This window comes from Emydura macquarii, unplaced genomic scaffold (genome assembly GCF_026122565.2).
Source record: "Emydura macquarii macquarii isolate MOO-44397 ecotype Brisbane River unplaced genomic scaffold, CSIRO-AGI_Emac_v2 contig_3530, whole genome shotgun sequence".
NCBI lineage: Eukaryota > Metazoa > Chordata > Testudines > Chelidae > Emydura > Emydura macquarii.
In genome coordinates this window covers 8,552,876-8,567,206 of record NW_027133667.1, presented here as the reverse complement: position 1 = coordinate 8,567,206, position 14,331 = coordinate 8,552,876, and the positions used below count along the sequence as shown (strand labels likewise).

The 14,331-nt window shown below is 42.9% G+C and overlaps 1 protein-coding gene across 3 annotated transcripts in view; it reads left to right on the top strand.

Moving 5' to 3' along the window:
* WASHC1 (WASH complex subunit 1) overlaps nucleotides 1–14,331 on the top strand; it is a 100,160-nt gene that overhangs the window by 33,735 nt on the left and 52,094 nt on the right. The window contains exon 1 of one of the 3 annotated variants that reach the window (XM_067536243.1): nucleotides 6,246–6,286. The exons of 1 other annotated variant lie outside the window; for it this stretch is intronic. The gene's annotated coding sequence lies outside the window, so the exon portion shown is untranslated. Of the gene's footprint in view, nucleotides 1–6,245; nucleotides 6,318–14,331 lie in introns of those variants that run through there. One more of the 3 variants, XM_067536242.1, reaches the window with a different exon arrangement.

Sequence of the window (14,331 nt, the reverse complement as noted above, 5' to 3'; positions counted from 1 at the left end):
CAAATGAAACCTAGGTGTTGTGCCGGCAAATTTCTGCACAGGGTGAATTTCATCTAGTTAAGATCTGTGGTGACAAAGAAGGGTTGATTTCCTCTGTTTAGCTCACATGTTTTAAACCTATTGTGGGATATCACCAACAGCACGATTCAGATCTAGCAATTCACTTTCTTGCTCTAAATTGCTATACCTTTTTTTTTCTCCATTGCAGATCATACCTAAATAGCCATGTGTTCAGAACATCATTTTCTTTTCTGTTTTTTACAAGAACTGATGTTTTCCATTTTCAGAGCACATGCTGACCTGCCATCTTTATTGCATTAGGGTAAAATTTTCAAAAGTGCTTTAGTGATTTAGGCACACAAGTCCCATTTTCAAAAGGACTTAGGTACTTAGGAACCAAAGTTCTACTGACCTTCAGTGTGACTTAAGTGTCTAAGTCCCATAAGCAGTTTTGAAATTTTTACCTTCAATCAAAAGGTGACAATATTACAAGTTATGCAAAAATTCAGTTTACTTTATATAGTGCCAATCATAAATCAGTTAAGCCTGTGGGGCATTGTCACCGTCATTTAACAAGCGGGGGTAACGGAGGCAGAGAGGAGTGAAATGACTTGCCCAAGTTTACACAGCTAATCAGTGGCAGAGCCAAAAATAAACCCCAGGACTTAGACAATGAGATGAGAGATGGGCTACCACCACATCCCTTTGGAGATTGGTCGGGCTGTACACTAATCTCAGTAGTAGAAAATGTTCTTGATGGAGCCCTTACATTTTCCTTTGCGTGCTTTCATTCTGTAACTCCTTGTTAGTCCCTTTGGCCCATCCAAAATAATTCCTCTCCCTTTGTGTTCATATCCTTCAAGTGCTTTTAAAAGGCTCTTATTCCTCTCCAAAACCCAGCAGTTTTCTAGCTAAGCTAGTTAGTTTTCTGACTCTTCCCTCATAAATCAGTTCTTGCAGCTTCTGAGTCCTAATTCTCTTTGACTTAGCTGTCCTAGCCATCTATGTACCTAGTCCACATCCACGATGCTGGAAAGCTCAGCCTTTGAGTACCAGTACCACGCTCTGCACACTGACACACTCATCACGTCTTGTTGTAAAGGTCGGCAAAAGAGCCCCAAGGCATTTTTAGGCAGAGAAGAGCAGGATGTGAGTTGACTCTAGGACTCCAGCTCAGCAGCTTCTCCCAGTAGCAAAACAGGCAAGAGGGGAATGCAAATCAAAACTGCTTGGTATTGCTGGGCAAAGCCTAGCTTCTTTCTAAAAGGAAATTCAAGAAAATGCCTGTACAGATCTGAAATCAAATCTTTAATGTTTACTAAAGATGGGCCAAAGCTGGAAAGTTTGGATCTAGGTTCACATCCAAACTTGCCCCAAATTCAGGAGTGTTTCTGGTTCTTTTTAATGGGTAAAAATTATCCCTGTGCATAGGGCCAGCACCACTGAACTCCCACGTAAAGCCTCAAAATAGAGCTTTAGGGCCTGATTCAGAGCCCACTGAAGTCAATGGGAGTTTTCTACTGAATTCAATGAGTTTTGGATCAAGTTCTTTGCACAGGGGTGACCTTCACCCACAGGGAATTTTGATTTGATTTGATTTGGGTTTGTAACTGAAACTGTGAAAAATTGTCTAAAGGCTAAAATTATCTCTGCATGAAAGAGATTTCTATGAAAACGATTTTGGGTGCAAACTTCTTTGCCTAATATTTAATTTTTCTAAAATGTGCCCATTGAAGTCACTGGCAAAAATTCCATGTACTTCAATGGTTCAGGATCAAGCCATAGTTGATGATGCTTGTGGTTAAAATAGCAATTAACACCTATAGCTTGTTTTCTTTTTTCCTCATTATTCTCTCTGGAAACAGGCTGTCCTAAAAATGTGGTTTACTAGTATATAATTATATTTAGTGTATACTTTATTATAAAATCTTTATCACTCTCTACTTATTTGCAACTGTAATCTGTAATGTATAGAATAACATCTCTTTTCCTGTTTCTCTTTTTTATTAGTCTTCTAGAGATAATCAGAGATCCTCTAAATATGAATCAGACAGTGACTTATATTTGTCTAGAAATATTAAAATGTAAATTAAAAAAATGTAAGCTAATATAAGAAACTGAGAAAATACTGTGAAAAATCTCTAAAGATATATGATTCATGTATTAATATATGAATATTTAAAAGAGCTCTTTGAAAATAGAGGATGCAATGGTCATGAAAATTCCATCCCCCATTTTTCTTGTGAAATTAAAAGTTTAAAAGAAAAATGTCACTGCTGTAAAGCTGGTTGAAAAGTTGGATGACAGGAAAGGGTTAACTCAATGTTTTGGTCACAATTCAAAACATCAACAACAAAATATCATCAAAACTTCACATTTCTGTGAGCAGCTCCAACATAGCTCTTTTAATCTGCAGATTTCAAGCAACATTAAGTAAGTAAGTATCAGCAGAACAGAGAAGCTAAATGACTTGCCTAAGTCACAGTGAGTCACTGGCAGAGCCAAGACTAGAACTTAGGTCTCTTAACTTCCATGTTGATGCCCTATTAAAAGTGTCAGGAAGAGTTTCCTTTTTGGGTTAAAGTTTGCAGTGACAGCAACCTTTATTGCTCCATTCTTTCACCATTGCACTAATTTGTCTGATGTCTACAATCAGTTTTTGATAAAATGTTGGAAAGAAAACAAACCTAGTCAAGATTTATAAATGCCCCCTAAGATTAATAAATAATGGAAGTTGTAACAGCCCAGCAACCCCTCTCTGCCGTTGCCCGCCAGGATCAGGGGGAAGCTGCCCAGGGCTTCTCCCTTCCCTGATCACCTGGAGCCAGGGGAAGCCACCTAGGGCTCCTTCCCTTCCAGTTCCCCCACCAGGAGCTGGGGGAGCAGGGTGGCAGCTTGGCTCTAGCTGCCCAGCTTCCTTGTCAATTTCATGACTCCAATGACAGCCAAAAGCAGATGTAAGGAATGCAGTGTCTACACTGACAGTGCGTTGCCCTGTTTACACCCACATAAGCCCTACATCTCCCTTTGAGTTGGTTTTATTATGTTGGTATAGCAGGGCAGTTACATCCGTGGGAGGAGCATTTCAGTGGGTACACCTCCACTGTTTTGCAAATATCGCATGGATGAAAAGATTTTAAAGTGCCCTGAACTGCTCCAGATCAGACACTTGGGCGGAGTGAAGTTTGTTTGTGGCATAGTATGCAAAGCATCAGGACAACAGGAAGAGTCAGTGAAATCATCTAGTTTTGTCTGTTAAATAGACTAAGGCCAAAATCTTGCCCTTACTTCAAGAAACCTCACATGGCATGAGGACAGAGGGAGAGGTCCTATAACCACCCTTTCGCTGCAGGGCACAATGGCTGAAAGTGGAAAGTTGCAATGCACTGTTATGTGCTATCTAAGCTCCCCTGATCAAGGAGTGTGCCAGCCTTTTTCTGCTGTTGCCTGCTAATGTGTGCTGCTGATGTCAACATGTTCAGTAGCTGAGTGACAGACCAGCCTAGATAAACCCTTATGACCTGCAGACAGTGCCCCTTTAAAGATGAATGGTTTGGCACATTCGCTGGGCCCATCTCCTTGTACCCTGTAGAGAGATCATGTTTTGTTGATTGCATAGGGAGGCGGGACTCCCTACATCTTCCCTGACTTGTACAACAGTGGGCGGTATTCTCTAAAGCAGGGGAAGAAAAGCTCTACTGTCTGATTTGGTTTTGTTTACTGAAACTTGCCAATGAAGAGCATTGGGAAGGAGAATAACCCACTCATGGGCATCAATCAGCTCGCCATACATGCTGTGTAAGAGGGTCCTGTCCTCAGGAGCACTAATCAGCCAATGAAAATTGTTCTGGATAGATTTTTATTCTGTGTCACTGGCTGAGTGTATTATTGTCACTCAATATCTGTGTGGGTGGAGACGAGAAGTAAGCCAGAGGCTAGCCCTGCCAGCTTGCTTAGGTAGTTTAATTAAACACACAGTAAATCAGCTGCTTTTCTAATTTGCCTCAAGATTATTATTTTTTAATTCTTTAGTCCAATCACATCTTCCATTTCCTTAGGCCTTATCGACAGGGGAAAGGTTTTTTGGTCTATGTGTTTGGTATATGACAAGGCCTTACTGGAGTTCAGTATATTACTTCTCACGTGCAACCACTTTCTTACTGGGACTCTGGCCAGTTTCACTGCCATCCTGCTACCAGTTCTTAGCTGGGGCCCAGTCCATTCTTGTTGCTCTCCTGCTGTCTAATTTTTCTCCCTTTCCGCCCAGTGCCTTACTGGGGCTCTGAGAGTCTTCTTTTTATCTGCCTAGTTCTGTTATTTCTGTCTGCCGTCTGCCTGCAGTAACTCTGACTGCCTTTCTTCTGTCATTCTCAGTGGGGCTGCCCCAGCCCTGCACCCACCTCCTCTCGCATTTAATTTGAATTTTTTGAGTGTATTGAATTGGATTTTTATCTGAGTAATTGCAAAGCACTTGAAGGGCTTTCCATCAGGCAGTATATAAATAAAATGGATCAGAATAGATTGGATTGCTGCTTCTACATCCTTTCCCATATTCTGTTTGACAGGTCCTGACACCCACACAGGCTCCTTACTCAGACTCAGCTAGGTCTTATTGCTTTCATTCTTAGTGTTGTATTGGTGGCGGGCTTTATATTCCTCATAACTTCCTCTTCTTACAGAGATTTTCACCTTATTTCTACCTCCTTGTCTTAATGGTACACTTTAAATGCTAAACAACTTGATGATCTGGTCCTCTCATTAAAAGACTTCACAAGGGTCAGCAGTGTGCTTTACTCTCCTTGTGAACTCCCAAAACCTCATGTCGCTGCTAATTTGCTTTAGAATTCCAACCAGTTTGATATCACCCTCTGCCTCAATCTGCAACAAGTGTTCATAACGCTGGATCCCCCAACAAATGAGTAGAGCCAAGTGAATAATTTGCAACTGGTAATTTATGTAATGAATTTAGCATTTTCCCCTGCTTGTTGAATATGAATATGCATGAGCAGATCCTGATTTCCTCAAATGTATTCAGTTTGAATTATTTGCCTACATTTTTAGCTCTGTTTTTTAACTCTATGTATCAATTACAAATAGTTCTGTGAGCATTCATTACTTCCTATTTGCTATTCACCTCATGTTAAGTTGTAACTGATCAGATAAGACCCCATTAATTGTTTCTGATACTTGAGCATGAAGTATATGAGTATGCATATATCTTTGGCCTGATGACTTGTACATGCACAATTAAATTTTGGGTTTGATTAATATTTGTGCTGGTAAAGTTGATTGCCTGGGTGTTTGCAGAAAGAGAACACAAGAGGGGCATAAGCAGAACTAAGGAAAATTCATTAAAACAATTTCAGCAAATAGTCACCATTTAAAAAAAACAAAAACCCCACAGTATTTAATTGCCCAGCTCTTCAAATAAGCACTGGAGAGAATCAAATGTTCCCCATTCCCCAAACCTGAGAAAAACAGAAGCAGAAAGGCAGCTGGAAACAGAGGCTGAGTAGACAGTGGAATGTTTTTTTGGGGACCTTCTTTTAAGTCATGAATTCTCAGCCTAAGGGTCAGGACTAGGTCCAGGGGGAATGTGACCAGCTTCCCTTTCTTTAGGGCTAGATCAGAGACGGAGGCCCCGAAGTACTTTGTTGTGAGATGGGGTCACGCTCCGGTGGCGGCTGAGAACCCCTGTGTGGAGACACGCAGCGGCAGCACCCCCCAAGCTGTGGAAGAAGCGTGTTCTAGCTGGGACAGGTGGTGGCTGGGGAGCATGGAACCAGGGCACTGACACCGTGTGCTGCTGCTGCTGCCCCTGCTCGCACGGGTGGGGGGAAGGGGCAGGGCGGCCGTGCATGAGCCCTGGGCCCCCTCTGCCCCGCTCCTCCCCGCACCGCTGCTGCCAGGTCTCTGCAGAGACATCTGGGGCCCGGGTACATCGTTTGCTGTTCCCAAGCCCCTTTATTCGCATTAGCGTTTATTGGAGCCCGGCTCCAGGACAATCGCCCCCCCGGACCCCTCTCCCCATGTCAGCTCTGGCTGCTGCCCCACGTCCCGCTGCCCCCCACCCCAGCCTGTCCCGCCCGGCGCAGGCCAGGGAAGCAGCTGGCCTCTCAGTCACCCTGCTGCTGCCGCCGCCGAGGTTAGGCGGGCACTAGGACCTACCTAACGCGAGGAGGAGGGCAGGGTACGGGCGGAAGTGGTGTTCCAGCGGGGCCGGAAGTGATCCAGGGTAGGGGCGGAAGTGAATGAGGGTCGGAGGGGAGCGGTTGCTGCTGCTGGGGTGAGCAGGGGGCGTGTCCCGCTCGCGGCAGGTGAGCGGTTTGGGGGTGGGTGGGGCGTTAGATGGTCCTCGCGGGGATGGGGCTGTGGGGACCTCGGTGTCTGGCTCACCCTGCGGCGGCGCGCGCGCGCCCGGGGGTCTCTGGGGTACGGCGGCCGGGAGGGGCTGGGTGTCTCACCAGCTCCACCCTGTGCTGGCCTGATGCGCCCTGAGGCTTGTGTGGGGAGCCAGGGCTGGGAGGGTGGGGGAGGCGTAGAGAGGACCGCTCAGCGGGTCGTACGGGTAGGACCTCTGGGTGTCTGCATGTGACTTGCTGGGGGGGGCACCTGCTGCAGGGGGCACTGGTCATGTAGCACTAAAGTCAGGGGCGGCCGTGCTCATTCTGGGGGAATGGCTTAAACATACAGTTAATTACGGTTCCTGAGCTGGCCCTACAGCAGTAGGTGCACGGATTATTACCCTTGGTGCGTAGTCGATCTCCAGCAGCTCCAGGGGTTTATACACAGATCAAGGGGAGAATGACCATTTTGTAATAACAGAACTCCGACTTGTAGGCATTACTGTTCTGTTCCTCATTGCTCAGTGGCAAAGCATGCACGCTCGTGTGTGTGCGTGTGCACGTATACATTTACAAGTATGCCAGACACTTTTAGGGCTGCCATTATTATGATTATTTTGTGGTCCTTTGATTATTTGGTAATTTGGCACTTACCCGATTTGTGCATGCTTTGTGCAGATTTGCATGCACAAATCGGGTAACTTTTGGAAATATGATTAATGAAGTCTGAGAGCTAGCATGACATTACTGGGAATGCTTACCTCTCTGAGTTGCTTCAGGCTGTTGCAGATCCAGGAAGGCAACATTGCTTCTGTTTTGTATCAGTTAATGCTTGGGTTACATTTGAAAGGCTCTCTTCACAACCCTAAAAGCTAGAAATTCACTTTAAAAAGGAAAGAGTTTGCATTCTACAGAATCTGAATCTGAATAAGTACCTCAAATGGAGCTTGTGTTAGGTACCACTGCATTAGAAGATTTTTGGCCTCTTCCCAGAATCATAGGCACCACCATCTCATTCACGGAAATAAAGCTTACTTGGGGGAGGAGGCAGGGCTTAATGTGGACTGAATCACTTGGAGTCACAGAGCTATTTAAAAAAAAGTTCTCTGAGTCATGTCCGAGGCAAGTAAATAGCTGCTGACAGGACATTATAAATGTATTAAAGAACCACTCTGAGGTTTAAAATGTGTTGCAAACAAATGCAATGCCTCTTAGCAATGACAGATTTGGCACATCTGTGACCAATTTAAGTCTTGGAAAGGGGCTTGATCTCATGATATGAGATTCATACTGATGTATAATGGTGTCTGTTTTAAAGGGAAGACAAGTCTGGAACAGGCTTTGTTCCAGCTCTTATTCTGATCTCTGCAGGTGAGCTGTGGACTATATTGTTCAAACTCTGCAGTGTTAAACTATACTATACTATAGCAGTGCAGTACTATAAGACTTTGAGCTGCAGTTTGTATGTGGTGCATGGAGAATTTCTAGAATCTCTGAATGAGGAAAGCTGGGGCGTACTCATTGTGATGTAATTTGTGTACACTTAGGAAAGTCCCTGCTTTAGTTAGCCTTACTGATGGAGAAAGAAGTGCTACCATTTGAAGTACATAGTGAGGTATGCACTCTGCAGGCAAAAGCTGCAATAGGCAAGGAAGGAGTTAATTTGTGAGCTGATTCAGTCAGTTCGTTACCCAGGACTTCAGCTGATAATTTGCAGTAAAATTGTGATGAATAATCTTCTTAAAACATGTATTCATCTGAATATCAAGTAGTTGCTGATGCCGTTGAACCAGCAACTAATGCAAAGAAATCCACCAGCCTGTGTAAGATTTGTATTTCCACTATACATTAGAATCCATTTCTAAGTGTTCAAGAGAGAGCTCTGTTTTTTAAAAGTACACATTTTGGATTTAAATTGTGCATTGGTATGCTTAAAGTAATATTACTAACCATTGACTAAAATACATGCCTCTCTTGCACTGGGAAGATGCAATTATTTGTCAAATAAAAACTGCATTGGTAATGTTTTCAAAATAAACATATGCTATTGTGATAAATGCATTCATTGTAATGAAATTCTTCTGTTCTTCAAAATAAAGAATGAGTCAGCCAACAGTAATGCTATTGCAGTGGTATTACATATCTGTGTATTCTGAGAGAGGCTGCTGACAGGTATAATAAATGCTGTGAAAAAGATTGTTATTGAGGCCACATCAGAAACGGTAGGCACAGATAATATTTACTTCACTTAGGCCACTCAGGAGCCATCACTGGAAATGGGTTGCAGTCTTCTCCCAGAACAGATGACTTAAAGGTGAATGGAAATATATAATGGAGCCTGTCTTCTGAGACATCCAGTCTTCCAAGATTACTGAGATTACTTGGGAACAGAACAGATACCACTTTCTCTGCCTGAGGCAAGGTTTGGAAGCAAACTTACTTTGGTGTATCCCTTAGGAGATTTTCTGCTTTTCCCTTTGAGTCTTGTGCTATTGTGCCACTTCCCTTTCTGCTTTGGTTAGGCTGTCATGATTTGGGAGTGATGCCTGGGGTTCCTTGATGTGTTTGTTTAATTATATTTGGTTGATGAACTTGTCTCATTTTGAAAGTGGGAAGAGTTGAAATGGCAACATTATTAAACCCTTATGTTTCCTGGGACTGCTTTGTCAAGACAGAAACACCCAGCCCACTTTCCCACCAGTCTGCCAGTGTTTCTGGCTCAAATGTGGTGCTTTTCTTCTTATTTATTTGTATTATCATAGTATCTAGGAATCCCAGGCATGGTCCAGAACCTCAAACACAGAACAAAAACAGTCCCTGCCCCAAAGAGCTTACAAGATGATACAACCGATGTTTATGGGCAATTGGGAGAACACAAGGAAACAATTAGACAGCATTTGGCAGTGTGACAGGCAATGGTCTTTGTCCACCAGCAGCCTAGTTGTCAAGTGTTTTGTAGGTCTCATGGCAAAGCAGAGTTTTAAGGAGGTATTTCAAGAAGGATAAAATGACTGAGTTTTGAGGATGTTTATGGAGGGCTCCTCCCAAGCCTGTGGGGCAGCATGGGAAAAAGCATGAAGGTGCTTGTTTTATAATTTAACACGTGGGTGACAGAGGCTGGTATCATGGACAAATTGGGGTGGAAGCTGGTCTTTTGCTACGGAATGAGAAATGATGGGTTGGGTGGTGGTAGGTCATGAGGTTTTGAAAGTGAAGACAGGTAGCTTATGTTTGATATGATAGAGAGGAGGGAGCCAGTGAAAGGATGATGCAAAGAGGGGTGACATGTTCAATTTCCTAGCCCATCACTTCGATCCTTTGCAGCAGCATTGTGAACGGATATCACAGGGGCAAGACTGCATTTGTCAAGGCCAGAGAAAAGGATATTGCACTAATTGAGACATGAGATGATGAGACCTGACCACAGTTTGAACTGAAGTATGTAAGGTCTATAGATGAGAGAGAAGGCTGGTGAATGCTCATCTTTAAAGATCTCTCACTCATTCCACCAAAAGAATCATGTAACTGTAATGTCAGTGGTACTATCTGAATAGGCTTTGCTCTCTGTTGCTGCGCTAGGAGGGGTCAGGGATTGAAAATGAAAAGTTTATAGTGCTGGCCACTGAATGGAGACCCTGAAGCTTGTTCTCCCTTGGTGCAACATTCTCCCTCCAAACCCTGTTTCCCCAGGAGTGACCTCGCATTATTTCACTGCAAATCCCTGTAGCCTTAGCCTCATACCCTTTTACCTGTTAGCATCACTTCCATGTAGAAGTAAGAGTCACTGAAGTGCACTCCCTGACTCACCATCTCTGCTGGATTGGGGACATAAATATGTCTCAGGAATGGCAATAATCCTTTGATTGTTCTGCACATTCTGTTAAATCCTTTACCTACCCTTTTAATCCAGGCTACACTGGATGTTGACTGTCTCTGAGGCTTGTACCTGGCATTCATGAGGATGATTTTTTTTTATTCTGCTTTCTTGTATCATCTGCTGCTATTTCTGCAATATCTCCTCTTCAGTGACACACACTCAGCAGACCATTCCATGAGGCTGATCGCAGGATCTTGTGATGTCACTGGAATTTCCTCAGGCTTTTTTTCTTGCTGTATCCCAGAATTCTTTATTTCTTCCTTGCTTCCTCTTCGTGTGCCTGGCAGTTTCCTGAGGAATGTAGATCCTATTTCAAACCCTGTTGCCTGCACTAATTTGTTCCCGTTGGCTTCTTATTTCCATTGATTGATTGCGTTGGCTCTTTTGTGTTACTTTACATTTGTCGACCAATTTCCCTAGTCACATCAAATCTGTTCTGCTCTACTGCTGCTCCAAAGCCTTTGGCAGGACTACAGATGTGGTCTGCTCTCTGCCTTGCTGCTTCCAAGCATAACCAATTTGAGCTTTTTGTATAGGAACAGAAAATAAAGGAAGTCTGTTTCTGAGCATATTGGGCCCTGTTTATTTGTGCTCTTCCTCAATCTAGTATCACAGACAAAGTCCTTTCTACAGCTGCAAGTGTCTTGTCATCACTTAAGGATCAATTTAAATGATGTGGGGAAAATAAGTCATGGGAGAAGAGACTGACTTCAGAAACATTGCAGGACAATTGTGTGAGGAGTATGGGGATCAACCCTTTATACACTCTCTCTGTAAGATCTTTGGGGAGAGGTTGCAGGTATTCAGAGGGAAATCCTAGGAGCTCTTTTACTTGAAACATCTTAACATTTGACTGGATGAAACAATTCTCCCCATCCCCTTGGGGGAGAATAAGATGGAACCTCATGGCATAAAACTATTACATCCCTAATGACTCAAGAGCATTACTTCCAGGTAAAAGGTGTGCTCCTTGAGAGGCAAATGCAACTGTCCCACAGGACACTGGTCTGACTGGTGCTCCATATAGTTTAAAATTCAAGTGGGGAGCTCACATTTTTTAACATTAGGGTTTCTTCTTTGCCAGTTATTTCTGCTCCTTTTATTATAAAAGTCTTTGGGGCAACAAGCCTTGGGGATGGGGAGGGGGAAGCAATAGATGTGATATATCTTGACTTTAATAAATATTTTGATACTGTCTCACATGGCCTTCTCATGACGAAACTAGGGAAATATTGCTTAGATTAACCTACTATAAGGTGGGTGCACCACTGGTTGTAAAAGTGTACTTAGAGTAGTTATCAATTATTTGCAATCAAGCTGGAAGGGCATGCTGAGTGGAGTCCTGCAGGGATCTTTCCTGTGTTCAATTATATTCAATGTCTTCATCAATGATTTGGATAATGGCATAGAGAGCACACTTATAAAGTTTGTGGATGTTACCAAACTGGCAGGGTTGCAAGCACTTTGGAGGATAGGATAAAAATTCAAAATGATCTTGGCAAACTGGATAAATGGTCTGAAATAAATAGGATGAAATTCAGTATGGACAAATGCAAAGTACTCCACTTGGGAAGGAAAAGTCAATGGCACAAATACAAAATGGGAAATGACTGCCTAGGAAGGAGTACTGCAGAAAAGGATTTGGGGTTATAGTGGATCACAAAGGAAATCTGAGTCAACAATGTAATACTGTTGCAAAAAAAGTAAACATCATTCTGGGCTGCATTAGCAGGAATGTTTTTAAGTAAAACATGAGATCAAGAAGTAATTCTTTCACTTTACTCAGCACTGATAAGGCCTCAACTAGAGCACTGTGTCCAGTTCTGGGTGCCCCACTTGGGGAAAAATGTGCACAAATTGGAGAAAGTCCAGAGGAGAGCAACAAAATTGATTAAAGGTCTAGAAAACATGCCCTATGAGGAAAGATTGAAAAAAATGGGTTAGTTTTGTCTGGAGAAGAGAAGACTGAGGGAGGGCAGGGGGAGGAGGACACACAAGTCTTCAAGTACATAAAAGATTGTTAAAAAGAGAAGGGTGATAAAGTGTTCTCCTTAACCACTGAGGACAGGACAAGTAGTAATAGGCTTAAGTTGCAGCAAGGGAGATTTAGGTTAGACATTAAGAAAATAATTCCTGTGAAGATAGTTTAGCACTGGAAGAAATTACCTAGGAAGGCTCTAAAATCACCGTCATTGGCTGTCTTTAAGAACAGTTAGGGCAAACACCTGTGAGGGATGGTCTAGAAGATACTTGGTCCTATCTCAGTGCAGGGGACTGGACTCGATGACCTGTTGAGGTCCCAGTCCTACATTTCTGTGATCCATGAGAGAAGCACTCTGTGAATTAGAGAGCTATTTCCGGCTCATGCTTGTCCAGGGGCTAGGCTCTAATGTGGAGAGCTTTTCATGATGGTGTAAAGTAGCAATTTCTAGGACACTGGACTGGCTTAAATTGGAACTTTAGCAACAGCTGCTACAGTGTTTCTGTCAGAAGTACAGGAATAGGTGTCCTGACTTTCCCACCATGTTTTGGGGTTGGAAATTTGTGTTCTGTGATACCAATGATAGTGTCCTTTTGGTGCTTTATGAATTTGCTCTATCAAACATTGTCCTGATAACGAGGGAGAGAGACTTAATATTAAGCCAATTAAAATTGGTCAAATTTCAAAATTTTGGTTAAAATTCAAAACGTGGAAAGGGGAAGGAACAAGAATTTTGTTTTACAAGCTGTGAAATTTCCCCTCCCCTCCCGCCCATTTTCTTTTCTCCAACCAAGTTTCCTTTATATGTATAGGAGGGTTGGTTCTGGAGTGAGCCCTGTGCCCCTTGCCCTAACAAACCTGGGATGGTTTGTCAGCTCTGGGTTGTCACAGCTTTGGTGACGTTAGGGGTGCCAAAGTTTCTCCCCATCATCTAAGAACAAATCTCAGAAATGGAAATTGCCTACAGGTCAGTGTACAATCAGGAAAGATGCTGAGCAGAGAATGCTGTCCCTATTTCTGAGTCTCAAGGAGCACTGTATGATATGGTCCTTCACTTACAAGAGTCCTAATGTTGCTCTCATGCAGGGCTTTAAAACAATTACTTCCTATCCAGAGGCAAATATGAAATGGAGGAGAGAGTAGGGTGGGGAACTACTAACTTTGTCTACTACTAGCTACCGGTTGTGGGATGATTTCATTGGAATTGGCCCTGCTTTTAGCAGGGGGTTGGACTAGATGACCTCCTGAGGTCCCTTCTAGTCCTTATCTTCTATGATTCTATGTCCAGAGGCAACAGCACAAGCACGTCAACAGCCAAGTTTCCTAAGTGGCAAAATGAAATTGACATGATTCTTGTCGCTTTCATTGATGCCCATAAGATTTTAAAAAAGCAGCCATTAAACTGTCTATATCTGTGGTTCTCAACCAGGGGTATGCAAAGGTCTTTCAGGGGGTACATCGACTCATCTAAATATTTGCCTAGTTTTACATAAAAGCACTAGTAAAGTCAGTACAGACTAAAATTTCATACAGATAACAACTTGTTTACACTGAAATATAAGCACAATGTTTATATTCCAATTGATTTATTTTATAATTATATGGTAAAAATGAGAAAATAAGCAATTTTTCAATAATTGTATGCTGTGACACTGTTGTATTTTTATGTCTGATTTTGTAAGCTAGTAGTTTTTAAGTGAGGTGAAACTTGGGGTACACAAGACAAATCAGACTCCTGAAAGGGGTACAATAGTCAGGTACGGTTGAGAGGCACTGGTCTAGCTAGTGTTTTAGTTTCACTCTGGCAAAATTATGAGCAGCAATAGATTTACTGGAACTGTCTGGAGACTCAGAAGAACACTGCATTGAGTTACATTCACTTCAGGTTTGGAGTGCTCTCTAAACACCCATGAGGGTCAGGAATGTAATCAGTAAATAAACAACCTTAAATTGCACTGAATTGATAATGAAGGAGCTCAAGATCACTCAGGAAAGCTTCCCACTTGCTAGTGGGAAGTAAATGAGTTTTTTCCAAGCCCTGTTCTCGTGACATGGCTGCGCCTTCATAGTTTCTAAGGAGGTCCTGGCAGAAAAATGCCTGTGCATGCACCGCCAGAAGAAGCTTGGAC